General features: G+C 36.5%; 1 protein-coding gene and 2 pseudogenes across 4 annotated transcripts in view; 2 read left to right on the top strand and 1 right to left on the bottom strand.

Annotated features, from left to right (window-relative positions):
- Positions 1-17,497, bottom strand: part of CHD9 (chromodomain helicase DNA binding protein 9) — a 284,977-nt gene that overhangs the window by 121,418 nt on the left and 146,062 nt on the right. The window lies entirely within an intron of this gene.
- Positions 477-1,276, top strand: LOC119518722 (annotated as a pseudogene).
- LOC119519033 lies at positions 10,669-17,172 on the top strand (annotated as a pseudogene).

The raw sequence follows: 17,497 nt of genomic DNA, 5'->3' as shown, positions 1-17,497 counted from the left end.
AGCTGTAGTTGCCATATTAAATTCATACAAAGCAAATTTCAGAGAAAGGAAAATTATCAGGGATAAAGAGGGGCATAACCCAAGAGGTCAATTCTCCAAGAAGACACAACAGTCTTTAATGTGTATGCACCTAGCAAACATAGCATCAAAATTATGGGGAAAAACAGAACTTTAAGGAGAAATGGACAAACCCATTAAATAGTTGGAGACTTCAACACCTCTCTAGACACATAAAACAAAAAACTACAAAATTTCTAGAAGATAGCATAGGAGAAAAGCCACGTGACAGTGACCCTGGGTCTGGAGATGGGTTTTTAAATACAATACTAAAAGCATCATCCAAAAAAAAAAAAAATTGATAGATTGGACTTTCTTAAAAGCTTTTGCTCTCTGAAAGACAGTAGTAAGAGAATGAAGAGAGAGACGGAACTGGAGCTGGGCACAGGCAGTGGACGCAGTCCCACCAAGAGCCGAAGATGGCAGTGAATGTATCCTCAACATCAGTGACCAGTGATAACTTCAGTCGACATGACATGCTGGCGTGGATCAATGAGTCTCTGCAGTTGAATTTAACAAAAATTGAACAGTCGTGCTCAGGGGCTACCTATTGTCAGTTTATGGACATGCTGTTCCCTGGCTCCAGTGCTTTGAAGAAAATGAAATTCCAAGCTAAGTCAGAACATGAATACATCCAGAACTTCAAATACTGCAAGCAGGTTTTAAAAGAATGGGTGTTGACAAAATAATTCCTGTGAACAAATTAGTGAAAGGAAAGTTTAAGGACAATTTTGAATTCATTCGGTGGTTCAAGAAGTTTTTGATGCAAACTATGATGGAAAAGACTATGATCCTGCAGCTGCCTGACAACATCAAGAAACAGCAGTGGCTCCCTCCTTTGTTGCTCCAGCTCTCAATAAACCAAAGAAACCCCTCTGCTCTAGCAGTACAGCTCCACAGAGGCCCATTTCAACACAGAGAACTGCAACACATAAGGCTGGCCCAGGTGTGGTGAGAAAGACTCCAGGTATGGGCATGGGGAATGACGAAGCAGCTGAATTGATGCAGTAGGTCAACGTATTGAAACTTACTGTCGAAGACTTGGAGAAGGAGAGAGATTTCTACTTTGAAACTAAGGAACATTGAATTGATTTGTCAGGAGAATGAGGGGGAAAATGACCTGGTGTTGCAGAGGCTTGTGGACATTTTCTATGCCACAGACGAAGGCTTTGTGATACCTGATGAAGGGAGCCCATGGGAGGAACAAGAAGACTATTAATAGCCTGCGCAGCAGAACAACATTCGAATTCATCACTACAAATCATGTGCTTAACTGTAAAATACTTCCTTTTATTATTCTTAAAGGACTCACTGGTTTCTTTTCATAAGTAACAAGTACCTCTTCTTAAAAAGTGCACTTTGCAGAAGTTTCACTCCTTTTCCTTTAAGTATGAGTTAGGAGCTTTCACCTTGTGCCAGAGCAGTATTAACATCTAATTGGTTCACCCAGGGAACAAACAGGCTGACCCCTGGGGCTCACCCTGTGGTTGCTGGAAACGCTGATTGCTGGAGAAGGTGTTTCTATGTAATACCTCAAAGTGGAGACCTCAGCAGAGAAATGGAAAGATTGAATTGAATTTTAAGCTAATGTGAAATCTTGGCAAAGAACGTTTAAATAAACAAATGCCTTAAGAGTATATAAAATATGTTTCCATATTTCAAATATTAAATGTAACATGACAGATTTTGTGTGTTTGACATTGCGTTTATTAGGAAGGAAGGGTCAGACCCTGGAACCTTTGGGACCTGCTGTTCTGTTTGAATCCTTGTAGGCCTAGACACAGGTCCAAAAGGAATGTCACTCTGTAGAGCCATTTGTAGTCACTGACCAATTAGATCCTTGAAAGAGGCATTTTTGCCTGGATGAATATAGGGTGTGTTTCAACCCTGAGATATTTGAGTTAAAGAGCTCGATTTTCCTTGAGCATTTCTCTAATGATTTTTCCAATTATCCTCCTAATTTCTGTGTATTGTATTTTTTGGGAAATCAGGTGTTGTCAGTTTTTTAATCTAACAACTACTTATGGGGACTTGCCCACATCTCTGGGATTTAAATGGGGGTTGAGTCCCATTTTACTGTCTTTTAAGTTTACATTTAATATGTTTCTCTTTTCTGCTCCCGTTACCCACTGGGGACCTCTTTTATGGCCTTTTAGACTATTGTTGCCCTAAAATTCCATTTTATTGGGAACCCATTTTCCAAGTGGTCTTTCTTGACAGGGTTTTTTCCTACTTTAAACAGTTTCTAAATAAAATTCTGTATTTCAAGAAAAAAAAAAAGAGAGAGAGAGAGAAAGAGAGAGAATGAAGAGACAAGCCACAGACTGGGAGAAAATATTTGGATAACATATATCCAGTAAAGGACTGGTATCCAAAATGTACAAAGTACTCCTAAAACTCAACAATAAGGAAACAACCCAATTACAGAATGGGCAAAATATCTGAACAGATACCTCACCAAATATATACAGATGGAAAATAAGCATATGAAAAGATGCTCAGCATCATATGTCATTAAGGAATTGCAAATTAGAACTACAATGAGATATCACTATATACTAATTAGAATAGCAAAAATCCCACAGCTGACAACATCAAATGCTGATAAGGTTGCATACCAAGGGGAACTCGCATTCATTGTCCATGGGAATGCAACATGATACAACCACTTTGGAAGACAGTTTGGGAGTTTCTTACAAAGCTAAACATAGTCTTTCCACAGATTCAGCAATTGCACTCCTAGGTATTTACCCAATCAAGTTGAAAACTTTTGTCCACACTAAAATCTGCACACAAACATTTATAGCAACATTATTCACAGTTAAAAAAAACTGGAAGCAACCAGGATGTCCCTTAATAGGTGGGTGGAAAAACAAGCTGTGGTACATCCATACAACAGAATATTATTCAGAAATAAAAAGAAATGAGCTATCATGCAGCCAAAAGACTTGGAGAAAACTTAAAAGCATATTGCTAAGTAAAAGAAGCCAGTCTGAAAATGTTACATACTGTATGATTCCGACTATGTGACATTTTGGAAAAGGCAAATGTAGAGAAAGTAAAAAAATCAGCGGTTGCCTGCAGTTTGGCAGGAGGGAGAAAAGGGAAGAACAGATGAAGCACAGGGGATTTTTAGGTGAAATCAATCTGTAAGAAACTGTAATAATGAACAAGTGCCATATATTTGTGAAAACCCATAAAATTGTACAACACAAAGAGTGAACCTTAATGTAAACTCTGGACTATATTTAATAAAAATGCATCAATAATGGTTCATTAATAGGAACAAATGTACTACACCAACGCAAAATGTTAATAATATGGGAAACTGTGCAGGGGGTGGGGTGAGGGAAAGTATGTGGAACTGTATATACTATCTGCTCAATTATTCTGTAAATCTAAAACTGTACGATAAAAATAAAGTCTAATACTAGAAAAAAAATCAAGTATTAATTATTCTTAACTTTGCAGATGAAAGTATCTATCACAGCAAATCAATAGTAGAGTTCAACTCTTCAATTCAAAAAATTTTTTTTTGTTAAATATTGTCATCTCCTCCCATCACTATGTTAGGTGACTCTGATCCAAAGTTTGTGAAGCATTAAATTTATGACACTCTGTCAAGAATCAGTAACTTTTCCAAAGCAATATAAATGTGGCCATCACCCACCTTCCCAAGACTGAGATACTGGAGTGGTGCAAAGTAGTGGCATTCTGACAAAACCCACAGGTAAAGTACAATCCTATAGCCTTGGTAGCTCCTGAGTGAAAGGACAGGAGCTCAAACAAATTAATCAAGCAGTTGCACAATTTGCTTGATAACTCGGATCATCATGCTATTGTAAATTATTTTGGCAAAACGTTTCCAAATCTCTTCATAAAATAAATACAAAGGAAAAAAAAAAATCTCTTCCAAGTCTTTTAAATGGACATTGAGATTTGGTTCTACTGAAGGACACCTGTTTTTATATGCAATGAATTATGAGTAATCAATATTTTAAATTTCAGAATTCTGAAGTAATTTCTGGTAATAAAACTATTTGAATATGCAAATCATTGTTAACATAAAAATGAGTGACATTAAAGGGCTAGTATAAACAGATTTCCAGTAAAATAAATGTAATAAATAAAGCATTTAAACCTGATACATACAATTTTAGGCAAAAGAAAATTTAAATTTATTAGATACTGAAGAGTAGCTACATATAAAAAGTCAGAAGCACTTCAGAAATCACAAAGTATACTTAATTTCACGACTTTCAAATTTCTCTTAGGGAACGTACAGGAAGTAATGAGAGAAAATGCTACTCTGGACATAATTCTGACCACTAGAAAAAACTATTTATGGAAGTAGAAGTGATCAAAACCATAAGAGAAAGCTAAATTTGTCCTGTTGTTGTCCATGACACGACTGGTAGTCTGTTCACTGTCGTTATGAAGATAGGACTTTAAAAGTTAAAGGAAAAAAAAGAGTATCATTTGCATGGCCTGAAACTACAAAAGGGGAGTCAGATAATAAGGTTAGGCAATGTAGTTCAGTAAGTTAGGAAACTCAAAAACACAATTCTAGCAATACAATCGTAGATGATTCTAAGGACAGAAATAAGGTATAGCTGAAGACATTGATTATGGCCATTCAGATTTCAAAAAGCAAAACAAAAAAGACCACAGTAATACTGTTGGAAGACCACAGTGGTTTAAAGCTTGACAAAATGACTAAGGACAATTAAAAATGCTCCGTTTAGCTGTTTTGAACAAGAAGGGCTGAGATTAAGGTCAGTGTGGGGGGGTGGGGGAGGGTGGGGCAGGGTTGGTGGGAAAGAGTAGGAAAGGTGGGGAATGGATGATCATGAGCATAATATTGTACTGTATTTTATTTCAAAACTCTTCCAAAGAGAATAATCTTATAGAGGAAAAGGAATAATTCTGATAATGTGTCTGAACCTGGCTGAGCCATCTTTCTTTCAAGAATAGGAAGAAGCAAATCTAAGCAGCCCTTCCAAACTTCAGCCAACAGATTCTACTTCCTCAGCTTGCATTAAACCTCTCCAATTGAATATCTCCAGTTTGAATTTGTGAATTGGTGTCATTTGATCTATCTATTGCTTTTCTACGGGCTTTCATTTTAGCTTGATATCTCCTCAGCAACCCTACCGTAAATTCTTAATAGCCTCCCCATTAGTTGAATGATCATACCTAAATTATACTGATTTTTAAAAATTTTATGCAGCTGAATCTATAGATGTGCATGAATGAGCAGAAAACAACCACTTAAGTATAAGATAAATGGCACACGCCATAAAAGGAGCTCATATGAAAAAGACCAGGGAATTTTAGCTTGCTGTAAACTAAATGACTGTATAGTGCAATGAGCTTGCCAAAAAAAAAGGAAAGCAACCTTAGACTACATAAACAAAAATATGGCATGTATAACAAAGGTGGTAATTATTCTATACTCTGGTCTCACCAAAAGAAACATTTTTTGTTTTAAGAGTAACTCAAAATAGATCATTCATTCAAAAAATACTGAGTACTTACTATCTGCCACACACTGTTATTAAGTTCTGGGAATAACAAGATAGACAAAGTTCCTGTTCTAACACAGCTAACAAATAGAGAGAGAGGTAAGGAAAGAGGAAAAACTTCAAATAATGGTAAAAGATAGGCAGAGAGGATGGTGTGACAGGCAAAGGATGATGTGATGAAAAGTAAAAGAGTGATTATTTTAGCATGGATTGAGGGAAGGTATCATAGAGAAGGTGACACTTATGCTGAAATCTATTTGAAAAGAAACAACATGCAAAGGTCAGAGGAAAGATTTATCAAAAATTATCTTAAGCAAATTTGCATCTCTACAAAGTAAAATAACCAATGGACTTTACGCGTCACTAATTTTCCCAATTGGATAACATTTTCACCAACTATGCTATATTTCTCTGTCTGCTCAATTAGAAATTCTATCCCATCTGTGGAAGTATGCACACTGAACCGCAATTCCTCTTTATTCTTATCTGTTGAGTCCTACATCTTTAAGGTGACTTCCAGTAATGGGCCATCATCATTATTCTCAATGTCTGATTGCCTGAGAGTGTTCTTGAACTATGGGCTGCAATCTCATTATGGGCCATTAATTTAGTGGATAGTGACTAAAATTCTTTATAAATTAAAAAGACCAATGTTTTGTGGAACATTGATTATATCTTAATACATACATATACATATACATATACACAGACACGTTTATAAAATGACACTTATGTACTGGGTCCCGGTCAAAAAGTTTAAAAAGCATTATTCTATCTGGACCCAGCATTGTGGGATTGAGAACATCTTTTTGACCAGAAGGGGGATGCAAAATGAAACGAAATAAAGCTTCAGTGGCTGAGAGATTTCAAATGGAGTCGAGAGGTCACTCTGGTGGACATTCTTACACACTGTTCTAGTTTGCAAATGCTGCTGGAATGCAAAACACCAGAGATGGATTGGCTTTTATAAAAGGGGGTTTATTTGGTTACACAGTTACAGTTGTAAGGCCATAAAGTGTCCAAGGTAACACATCAGCAGTCGGGTACGTTCACCGAGGATGGCCAATGGTGTCTGGGAAGGCACATGGCTGGCGTCTGCTCCAAAGTTCTGGTTTCAAAATGGCTTTCTCCAGGACGTTCCTCTCTAGGCTGCAGTTCCTCAAAAACGTCACTCTTAGTTGCACTTGGGGTATTTGTTCTCTTTTAGCTTCTCTGGAGCACGAGTCTGCTTTCAATGGCCGTCTTCAAACTGTCTCTCATCTGCAGCTCCTGTGCATTCTTCAAAGTGTCCCTCTTGGCTGTAGCTCCTCTTCAAAACATCTCTCTCAGCTGCACTGTGTTCCCTCTGCCTGTCAGCTCATTTATATAGCTCCACTGATCAAGGCCGACCCTGAATGGGTAGGGCCATGCCTCCATGGAAATATCTAATCAGAGTTATCACCTACAGATGGGTGGGGCACATTCCATGGAAACACTCAAAGAATTCCAATCTAATCAGCACTAAAATGTCTGCCCCACAAGATTGCATCCAAGATAATGGTGTTTGGGGGACCTAATACATTCAAACCGGCACATGCACTATATAGATAACACTTTTTAGGTTTTAATACATTGGAATAGCCATAAGTAAATACCTGAAACTACCAAACTCCAACGCAGTAGCCCTGACTCTTGAAGACTATTGTACAACAATGTAGCTTACAAGGGGTGACAGTACGATTGTGAAAACCTTGTGGATCGCACTCCCTTTATCCAGTGTATGAATGGATGAGTAGAAAAATGGGGACAAAACCTAAATGAAAAACAGGGTTTGTGTGTGTGTGTGGGGGGGGTGATTTGGGTATTCTTTGTTATTTTTGTTTTTTATTCTTATTCTGATTCTTTCTGGTGTAAGGAAAATGTTCAAAAACAGATTGGGGTGATGAATGCACAACTATATGATGGTACTGTGAACAGCTGATTGTACACCATGGATGACTGTATGGTATGTGGATATATCTCAATAAAACTGAATTTAAAAAAAAAAAGCATTATTCTAAGAGGTCAATGAATGTTTCCATTTCATCTAAATTTCACTTAAGTGGAGGGCTGTAATACAATTCAACCTGGATTATTATTTGCGTCTATCCTATTTTGAGAGTATTGGTTAACCAACAATTACAGAAACAAAGAATAAACCCAAACATTACACCAGGAAATAAGCTCCATAAGGGCAGGGACTGTGTCACGTGTACATAAAGCCCAACATGATACACGTCACACAGAATAAAAATTATTTGATGAATGAGTGAATGAATGAGTGAAAGTTGAATAAAATTCCAAAAGATTATATTTTTCTAATACTAAATATACTCTTCAATAAAAAGTTATTCTGGATGGAGAAAATAAAGTGATCTTGGTATTCTATCAATTATCTCCTATTGGAAATATCTTCTAATTTTTATAAAACTTGGAAAGGAGGAAAAGAAAGAAATGAAATTAAGATTGTCAATGATTCCATTCTACCAAAGGCTTAGCCACAGGAAATTTGGACTGAGAAAACTGCTTCCGTAAATATTCCTTTGGAAAGGTTAGGAAAAAAAAGAAAAAAGAAAAAAGAAAAGAAAGAAAAGAGAAGAGAAGAGAAAAGAAAAGAAAAGAAAAGAAAGCTGTATGAAAGAAAAACAGCCATGTGGCAAGACTCACAATTCCTGTTGAACTAAATGAAGAATCGAGTTATGTTTGGTATAGGAGAAAAAGGACACAAGGAGAGGAATTACATGAAAACTCATTTAAATATCACATGGAAAAGGAATTATCATATGGGGCCTGAGAGAAAGTTCAGTTCTTTAAAAAATATGGAGCATTTTTTATGAGTCAGGCCCTATTTTTGGGTTTACAAAAATGGACATGTAGTCTCTCTTTTAAAGAAATTTTTAATCTAGTAGGGCAGAACTATCACAAATACATAAACTTCAGAGGGAACTGCAGTTAATAAGACTCTTCATCAGCATGCTCCTTCCACAGAGCACACTCGCAAAACTTTGTTCATATTTTCTTTTTCTAAGAACATGAATAAACTAAACATTTCTATGCAATGGTTATAAATAATAAATGCAACTTTTTGCACAAAAGAATTAAAATGAAATAAAAAGGAAATACAGTGAGGAATATTACAGCATAAAGTAAGAGTTAGAGGGTAGAAACTCTTAGAGAAATGGAATGGGCTGCCTGGAAAGGGAGATTTCTGAAATTCCAATCACAGAAAGAGCTGAAAGGATGCTAGAGAAAATACTCATAGCAGAGAGGGTTGAACTAGGTGATCTGTTTAGTCCCATTGCACTCCGAGATTTTAAGATTCTACAAAGAAGAGTATTAATATTTAAAATAATCAAGAGTTTCCAAGTAAGTTATCTTAGACTGCATAAACAAAAATAGAACAAGGGAGACAGTAATTATACTATACTCTGGTCTACTCAGCATACCCAAGTCCCAAAATAAAATACTTTCCTAGTTACAGAGAGTAGGCTGAGGTCTTCTGGACACCTGATTTTCTACTTCAACCAAGCAAATCCTCCAACTACCAATTTCCTGTGTACTCTTGAGCAAAAGAGTGTTAGTCAAATCCTACTATGATTACAAATAGGATGCATGATTAGAGATGAAAACTAACATTTGTTCAGGGTCTGAGAGTTTAGAGGATTTTAACTGGTATTATCTCATAAAATTTTTACAAAACTCCCAAGAAAGGGTTGTTTTTTTGTTGTTATTCCCATTATAAAATGAAGGAAATAGTCTTGACCAAATCCCATGATCTTTTCTGTGTTCCAGTCCATCAGTGTCTCTCAACTTTTCCCCTTCTATACCTCTGTACTTTTTACATGGGCAACATATTCACCTCAGCAACATATTTCAAAACATACCGACTCTCAATATGGGGTGAGCAGCATAGAATAGTTTGGCCAATTCCCCCAGAAATTCTGAAATCTTTTCAGAGGAGCATCTTTCCACTGAGAAACACTGTTCTACACTTTTCTTATGAAGCAAAGAATTAATCATTAACTCTTAAACCCAAGAAAAGTAAAGGGACAAATCTACAAGCAGAAAAATAGCTTAATTCCATTGGAGATAAATCACATAAAACTGTGGTTTGGCTTAGGACATTCTGAAATTAAATTTAAAGGACATTTCAATCCTAGATTGAATGTGATCAATATCTTTAAAACTTCAGTATATGATGATTGATTAATAGGTTCATTCTTTCATTCATTTAACAAGTACTTGTTGAATGTTTAATATGTGTCAGGGACTGTTCCCAAGCACTTTTCATTAGATTGTCACCTTTTTATATGAAGGGCTCTTATATCAAATATGCTGCTTTCATAAATGAATCATTCTAGAATCTATAAAAACTGATCATTCATTGTGGTAGACAGAATTTTAAGGTGACCCCCCTAATGACCCACACTACGGGATAATCCCCTTCCACTGAATTTGGGTAGGAACTGTGAATATGGTGGAATATTACAGTGTGTGCAGCAAAGGTGAAGGGATTTTACAGATGTAACTGAGGTCTCTAATCAGTTGACTTTGAGTTAATCAAAGGGAGATTGTCCTAGCTGGGCCTGACCTAATCAGGTGAGCATCTAGTGTGTAATTCCATTGTATAACCTTCTTGAAATGACAAAATTATTATAAAAAACAGACTACTGGTTGCCAAGGGTTAGGGATGGAATGTGAGCAAGAGTGAGGTGGTTACAACAAGGCAACATCAAGGATTCTGTGGTGATAGAACTGTTCTTTACCTTGACTGTTGTGTTGGATACATGAACCTACACGTGATAAAATTTCATAAAACTAAATACTCCTACACACATAAATGAGTGCATGTGAAACTGGGAAAATCGGAATAAGATCAGTGGATTGTATCAATTCAATACCCTGGACTGTGATATTGCACTACAGTTTTGCAAGGTGCAACCACTGCAGGTATGGTGGACTGAATTATGTACCCTGATTTGACATGTTCTTAATCTTAATCCACATTCCTGTGAGTGTGAAGACATTGCAAATAGGACCTCTTGAAGATGTTATTTTTAGATATGGTATGGCTCAACTGAATGAAGGTGGGTTTTAATCTGGATTACTGGAGGCCTTATAAGGAGCCAGAAGCCTGAAGTCAGTGGAATACTGGAAGAGCAGAAGAAAGAAAATGACGTCACCACATGATGGGAAAGCCAAGGAACCCTAAGAATGGCTAGCAGCCAGCACCAGAATGCTACTAGCTCTGGAAGAAAGCAAACCTTGCTGATATCTTTTTTTTTTTAAACCTTAACATGTCTTGGAATGGTTCCAATTTATTTTACAAATACTTATTTAAATCTTTTATTGCATAATATTTCAAAGTAGGGATAAAATATTATTTATTTAACCAGTCCTCTATGAATGGATATATAGGATTGTCCAACTTTTCTCTATTATAAGCAATGATCTTCAATAATCCAAATCTCAGTGTTCTCTTTTTTTAAAAAAATGCAATAGCTTTTTTTTTTTACTTTATCAAAAAACAAAAACAAAAACAAAAACAAAACACCAAAAACCAAGCAATTCAAACAAATCAAAACAAAGGAATAAGAAGACAAATAACCTAAAATAACTGCATTGCTTCCAGTATGTCCCTACCATACCTTGGTGATATCTTGATGTTGGACTTCTGGCCTCTGAAACAGTGAGCCAATAAATGCTTGTTGTTTAAGCCAACCCACTGTGCAGTATTTGTGATAGCAACTCAGGCAAACTAAGACAGAAGAAAACTGGGCAAAGTATATATATATAGTTTCTCTACATATTATTTCTTACAGTTGCAAGTAATTCTGCAATTATATGAAAATAAAAAGCTTAATTAAAAAAATGAATAAAAGGGTTTAGGCTTTCCTTGAGCTTAAAGACACTCTCCTGCTGGCCTTAAAAAGCAAGCTGTTCTACCACCACAAGGAAATGAATTCTGCCAACAACCACATGAGCCTAGAAGATGACCCCGAGCCTCAGATGATACTGCAGAATTCATTTCCTTGTAATTACAGCCTTTTGAGACCCTAAGCAGAGAAGCCAGCTAAGGTATACCCAGACACCTGACTCACTATGAAATAACAAATAAGTGCTGTTTTAAGCCCTCAAGTAATTTATTATGCTGCATAAGAAAATTAATACATTCATGTATCCTATGACTGAACATTTCACTCCTGGGTACATACACAATATAAATACACATAAAATTTGATAACAAACAAAACCACTCTATGAGGTTATAAGTCAGAATAATGATTACCTTTTGGATGGGGGTAAGTATTGACTGGTACCATGCCCAAGGTGTATTCTGCAGTTGTGATACAGCTCTGTTTTTTTTGATCTGGATGTGGGATACATACGATGTTCATTCTCTGAAAATTTGTCCCTTATGATTTGTGTCCTTTTCTGTATGTATGTTATACATAATATGCAATACACATATATAAAATATACACTGAAGTTATAACTTACAAACCAAAAACTGTTACTTAATCCTATTATTAATTTGAGTAAACAATTTATTACATCTAGATATTTAAGGAAAAGACTGTCCAATGCAATGATGTCTCGACACTAAAAAAAAATTATTCTTTATTTTAATAGACTATTTCAGATTTTTTCCATTCAGAAAGAAAACAGTAAGAAAAATTTAATACTGCATATATCCTCCAATACCAGGATTTACAAGATGCTGAAAGAGGTCTGAGAGCTGCTTTAACCAACATTATTATTGGTGGGGAGCAAGGGAAGGAAGGAGGGAAAGAAGTTTTTTAAAATTCACAACCAAAATGTGAAGAATAAAAAACTGAAACAGAATGTCTAAATCTGTACTCATTTTAGTGCTTTATGTTTCTTAATAACAAGGTCACTATCTCTCTCTAGTTACAGCTCCAATTCTCCAATGACTCTTTTACTTTATATTCCAGAAACTTTCAGTTTCTTAGACCTAGTATGTCCAGAAATTTGAAAGTACTTTCCTAGTTATTGAGAAAGCCTTTTCTCCAAAAGGTGGCCTAGTAAATATATATTTAAAACTCAGTTTGGATATCACCTTCTTTAGTTTATATATGAAATTCTACTGTTTTCTTTACCATAGTATATTGTAATTATTTATAAACCATGGTCATATTCAAATTTGTATCTCTAAACCTAGCCAGTATTTGGTGCAGTTTCGTTGTCTGTAAAATGATGATAATCACAGCACCTAACAGGATTGCTCTGAGGATTAAATGAGATAATTCAAGTAAAGAATCTTAGACCAGTACCTGACATATGATAAGCACTCAGTAAATGTTAAGTGTAAATTATTGTGATTAAGGTTAAGATTCCTTATATAAGACATTCCAAAACTCAATAACATGAAAGCAAATAACCTGCTTTAAAAAGTGGGGCAAGTGTCTGTCCATATCTTTTGTCCATTTCTTAATTGGGTTGTCTTTCTGTTACTGAGCTGTAGATTAGTTTTATATATCTGGGATATTAAACCCCTATCTGATATGTGGTTTCCAAATACTGTCTCCCATTGCATAGACTGCCTTTTTACTTTTCTGACAAAGTCCTTTGACGTACAAAAGTGTTTAATTTAGAGGAGCTCCCATTTGTCTATTTCTTCTTTGGTTGCAAGGTCTAGGAAACCACCTCCTATTACAAGATCTTTAAGATATTGCCCTACATTTTCTTCTAAGAGTCTTATGGTCTTAGTGCCAATGTTTAGGTCTTTGATTCATTTTGAGTTAATTTTTGTATAGGGTGTGAGATAGGAGTCCTCTTTAATTCTTTTGGAAATGGATATCCAGTTCTCCAAACACTATTTATTGAAGAGGCTGCTCTGTCCCAGTTGCTTTGGCTTGAGTACCTTATCAAAGATCAATTGTCCACAGATGCGAAGGTCTGTTTCTGAACACTCAATTCAATTCCATTGGTCGGTATATCTATCCTTATGCCAGTACCATGCTGTTTTCACCACTGTAGCTTTGGGGCTTGCCCTCATGAGGCTCGTTGCTGCAAAGGAGAGGCTAAACTGGCTTATAAGGGTGCCTAACAGTCTCCCCCTGAGTGAATCTTTTTTGCTCAGATGTGGCTCTCTCTCTCTAGCTAGGCCAGGTGAACTCACTGCCATCCCCCGTACATGGGACCTGACTTCCAGGAGTGTAAATCTTCCTGGCAATGCAGGATACGACTCCCGGGGATGAACCTGGACCTGGCATCATGGGATTGAGAACATCTTCTTGACCAAAATGGAGAGGCAGAATGAAACAAAGTAGAGCTTCAATGGCTGAGAGATTTCAAATGGAGTCGAGAGGTCACTCTGGTGGGCATTCTTATACAATATATAGATATCCCTTTCTAGGTATTAGTGAATTGGAATAGCTAGAAGTAAATACCTGAAACTATCAAACTCCAACCCAGTGGCCTTGACTCAAAGAAGATTGTATAACTATGTAGCTTACCCCTACATATAACTATGTATGTTATATGTAGGGGTATACATGAAGATGGGGGGGGGGTGATTTGGCTGTTCTTTTTCACTTTTGTTTTTTATTCTTATTTTTATTCTTTCTGGTGTAGAGAAAATGTTCAAAAATGAATTGGGGTGATTAAGCACAAGTATATGATGGTACTGTGAACAGTTGATTGTACACCATGAATGATTGTATGGTATGTGAATATACTTCAATAAAACTGAATTAAAAAGCAAAAAAAAAAAGTGGGCAAAAGATTTGAAGAGAAACTTTACTGAACAAGATAAGCAGATAGCAAATAATCATATGAAAAGATGCTCAACATTATTAGACATTAGGGAAATGTAAATTCAAACTATGAGATGCCACTACATGTCTATCCAATGGTTTAATTTCAAGTGCTGGTGAGGATGCAGAGTAACTAGAACTCTAATACACTGCTGGTGGGAATGCAAAATGGTACCACCGTTATTGAAAACAGTTTAGTAGTTTCTTATAAATCACTAAACATACAATTAATGTATGACCCAGTAATCCCACTACCAACATATGTCCCCAAGAGAACTGAAAACATATGACAACACAAAAACCTGGATGCTAATATTTAAAAAGACTTTAAGTGTCAAATCCCAGAAACAACCCAAATGCCCTTTAACCTATGAAAAGATAAACAATCTATAATGCATTCATAATGAAATATTACACAATAATATGAAAGAATATAATACTGATACACTAACAAATGCTTATACTAAATGGAAGATGCTAGCTCATAAGGCTACATAAAGTGTGATTCAATTTAAACATCATTCCCAAAAAGACAAAATGGTCTACAGAGAAAGAAAATCGAGCATTGGTTGCCAAGGTCTTGGTTGAGTGAAAGGATTGACTACAAAGCGGCTCAAGGGAATTCTGGAGGTGATGGAAATGTCCTATATTATGACTGTGGTAGTTACAGAACTGTACACATTTGTCAAAATTCATGGAACTATACACTTTCTGGTGTATTTTACAGGATATAAATTACATTTCAATAAACCTGCCTTTTAAAAAAAGATTAATGTTCTTCAGGCCTCAGTTCCCATACTGAGAATTTAACAACACTAGACCTCTAAATCTAAGTAATGCCTTGATATTCCTTCTATCTAAACCCAGTAGCTGTCCCTCATGCCCTGTTCTATAACTGCTATTGAAGACTTTAAATACTACCCACACCTAGATTTCTGGATGCCACTGTCTCACTCATCTGCTTTCAAGACCCTGTGCTATGTATTTTCTAATACCACAAAACTGCCTAATTCTAGATTTCTTTCTATATGATACTCTTGAGTTTTCCAAATCCCACCCTATCCTTCCTTCCCTATCCCAAACACAACAAGACATAAACACACACACACACATAGATATTTCTTTTCCAGGTCTTAGTCACAGAAGCAGAACTGACCTCTTCCATGCCTAACTGTCTAAAAAATTAGAACAGACTTCATAAAAGAACATATGCATTTTGGGTCAACAAGCCCATGAAAACATACTTAACATCATTACTCATCAGGAAAAAAACAACTTTAAAACCATAATGGGACACCAATGCGCACCCACTCAAATGGCTAAAATTTTTTTTTAATAGTGACAGCAAGGGTTGGAGAGGAGGGAACAACTGGGACTCTCACACTTTGCTGGTGGGAAGGTAAAATGGCAAAAAATAGTTTTGAAAACATTTTAGCAATGTTTTGTGACGTTAAACATACACTTAAAAATATGGTGCAGCAATTCCATTCCTACATATTTACCTAAAAGAAAGAAAAACATATATCCACCGAAAGATTGAACTTGGATGTTCATAAAGGCTTTACTTATGAGAACCAAAAACTGAAAACAACCCAAATGTCCATCAAGAGACAACAGGATAAACAAATTGTGCTTATATCCATAAATTGAAATGTTAATCAGTAATAGAAATGAATGGAAAAAAAAATGAACTAGTGATTTAAAGAACAACATCGTTGACTCTCAAATGCAACATGCTAAGTGAAAGAAGTCAGATTCAAAAGGTTACATCTGTATGACTTTATTTACATGGCATTCTAAAAAAGCAAAATGATAGGGGCAGGGAACAAATTAGTGTTTACCAGAGGCTAGTTGTTGGGTTAGAGGTTCACTACAAAAGGGTATAAGGAGAAGACTGGAATTGAGTTTCCTCGCCCTTGGGTTTGAGGAAAAAAGAATGTCTTTGAAGAGGAATTAGAGGAAGAACATGTGATAATCACATTAGTTCCAATAAAAGCGGAATCTCAAGTGGGTCATCAAATGGAACCAAGTACTTCAACTGCACAAGTTAAACCAAAGAAGTCTAGGAAAAAGGATAAAGTTCATCTTCCTCAAATGAATGAGCAATTCAAAGCTTGCTCAAAACGTAAAGTACCAATGCTTCCCTTGCCGACCATTTTGCCTCCTATTAATAAGGTACACCGGGACACTTTGCGGAAGTGGTGCCAACATTTTAATTTGAGTACCGACAGCCTGAAAATAGAGGTTTATCTGAGGCTCCAGCAACATGCTTACCCTGAGCAAAAACAGGATATTCCTGACACACCAGAGGAGGTTAAGTTGCAGTTATGTTCGAAGAAATGCAAGGTGATGCCCAAGACAGCAAAGGATCAGAAAAGTTGTAAGAGAAGGGAGAGAGAAGAAATGACTAATAGAGTTGAAGTGATAACTTCAGCTCAGGAGGCAATACTGGCATCATGGACAAGAATTGCTGCAAGAGCAGCTCAGCCTAAGACTGAATTCATGTCCCATTCCTGCTTCTGTCGAGACTTTTTTGCTTCAAGCCTCTGGTGTCAGATGGTGTGTGGTCCATGGCCGAGTTCTCCCTGCAGACACCCAGGGCTGGGTTCGCCTGCAGTTCCATGCAGAGCAGGCCTGGGTACCTGACACTCCCAAGAGGATGATCTCTGTCTTTGTTACCAGCCTGCACTTTCCCATCTGCAGATGTAGAAGATAATATGCTGTGCACTGAATGTGTGAAGAGGAATAAGAAGTTAATGAAAAGATTAATTCTAATGGGGAAGGAGAAGTGATCTGCTTCGAACACACCAACATCTCTCTTTTTGGATGGCCGATGTTTTAATAAACAGCAAATAGCCTAGAGCCCATAGCTAATAAATTGACTTGCATCCCAATGATTGCTATATGCTGTGTTGTGTCCTAATCATCCTCAGTGCTGCCTGCTTTCTTGAGTATAAATAGGAAATTCTGGATTCTGGACTTGGGGTTTGCCAAAAAGTGGCCGCTACTGCTGCTTTTTTATGAGTTGAGTTTAAGAAGAGGTTTCCCCATCAGCTCCAATTAAAGTGTTTCCATATAAATTGCTGTTAGAGGAGAGTTCCATTAAAGAAAAAGCAT

This window comes from Choloepus didactylus, chromosome 22, assembly GCF_015220235.1.
Source record: "Choloepus didactylus isolate mChoDid1 chromosome 22, mChoDid1.pri, whole genome shotgun sequence".
In the NCBI taxonomy this organism is placed as follows: Eukaryota; Metazoa; Chordata; class Mammalia; order Pilosa; family Megalonychidae; genus Choloepus; species Choloepus didactylus.
The sequence above is the reverse complement of the archived record's forward strand: the minus strand, read 5'-3'. Positions and strand labels throughout refer to the sequence as shown.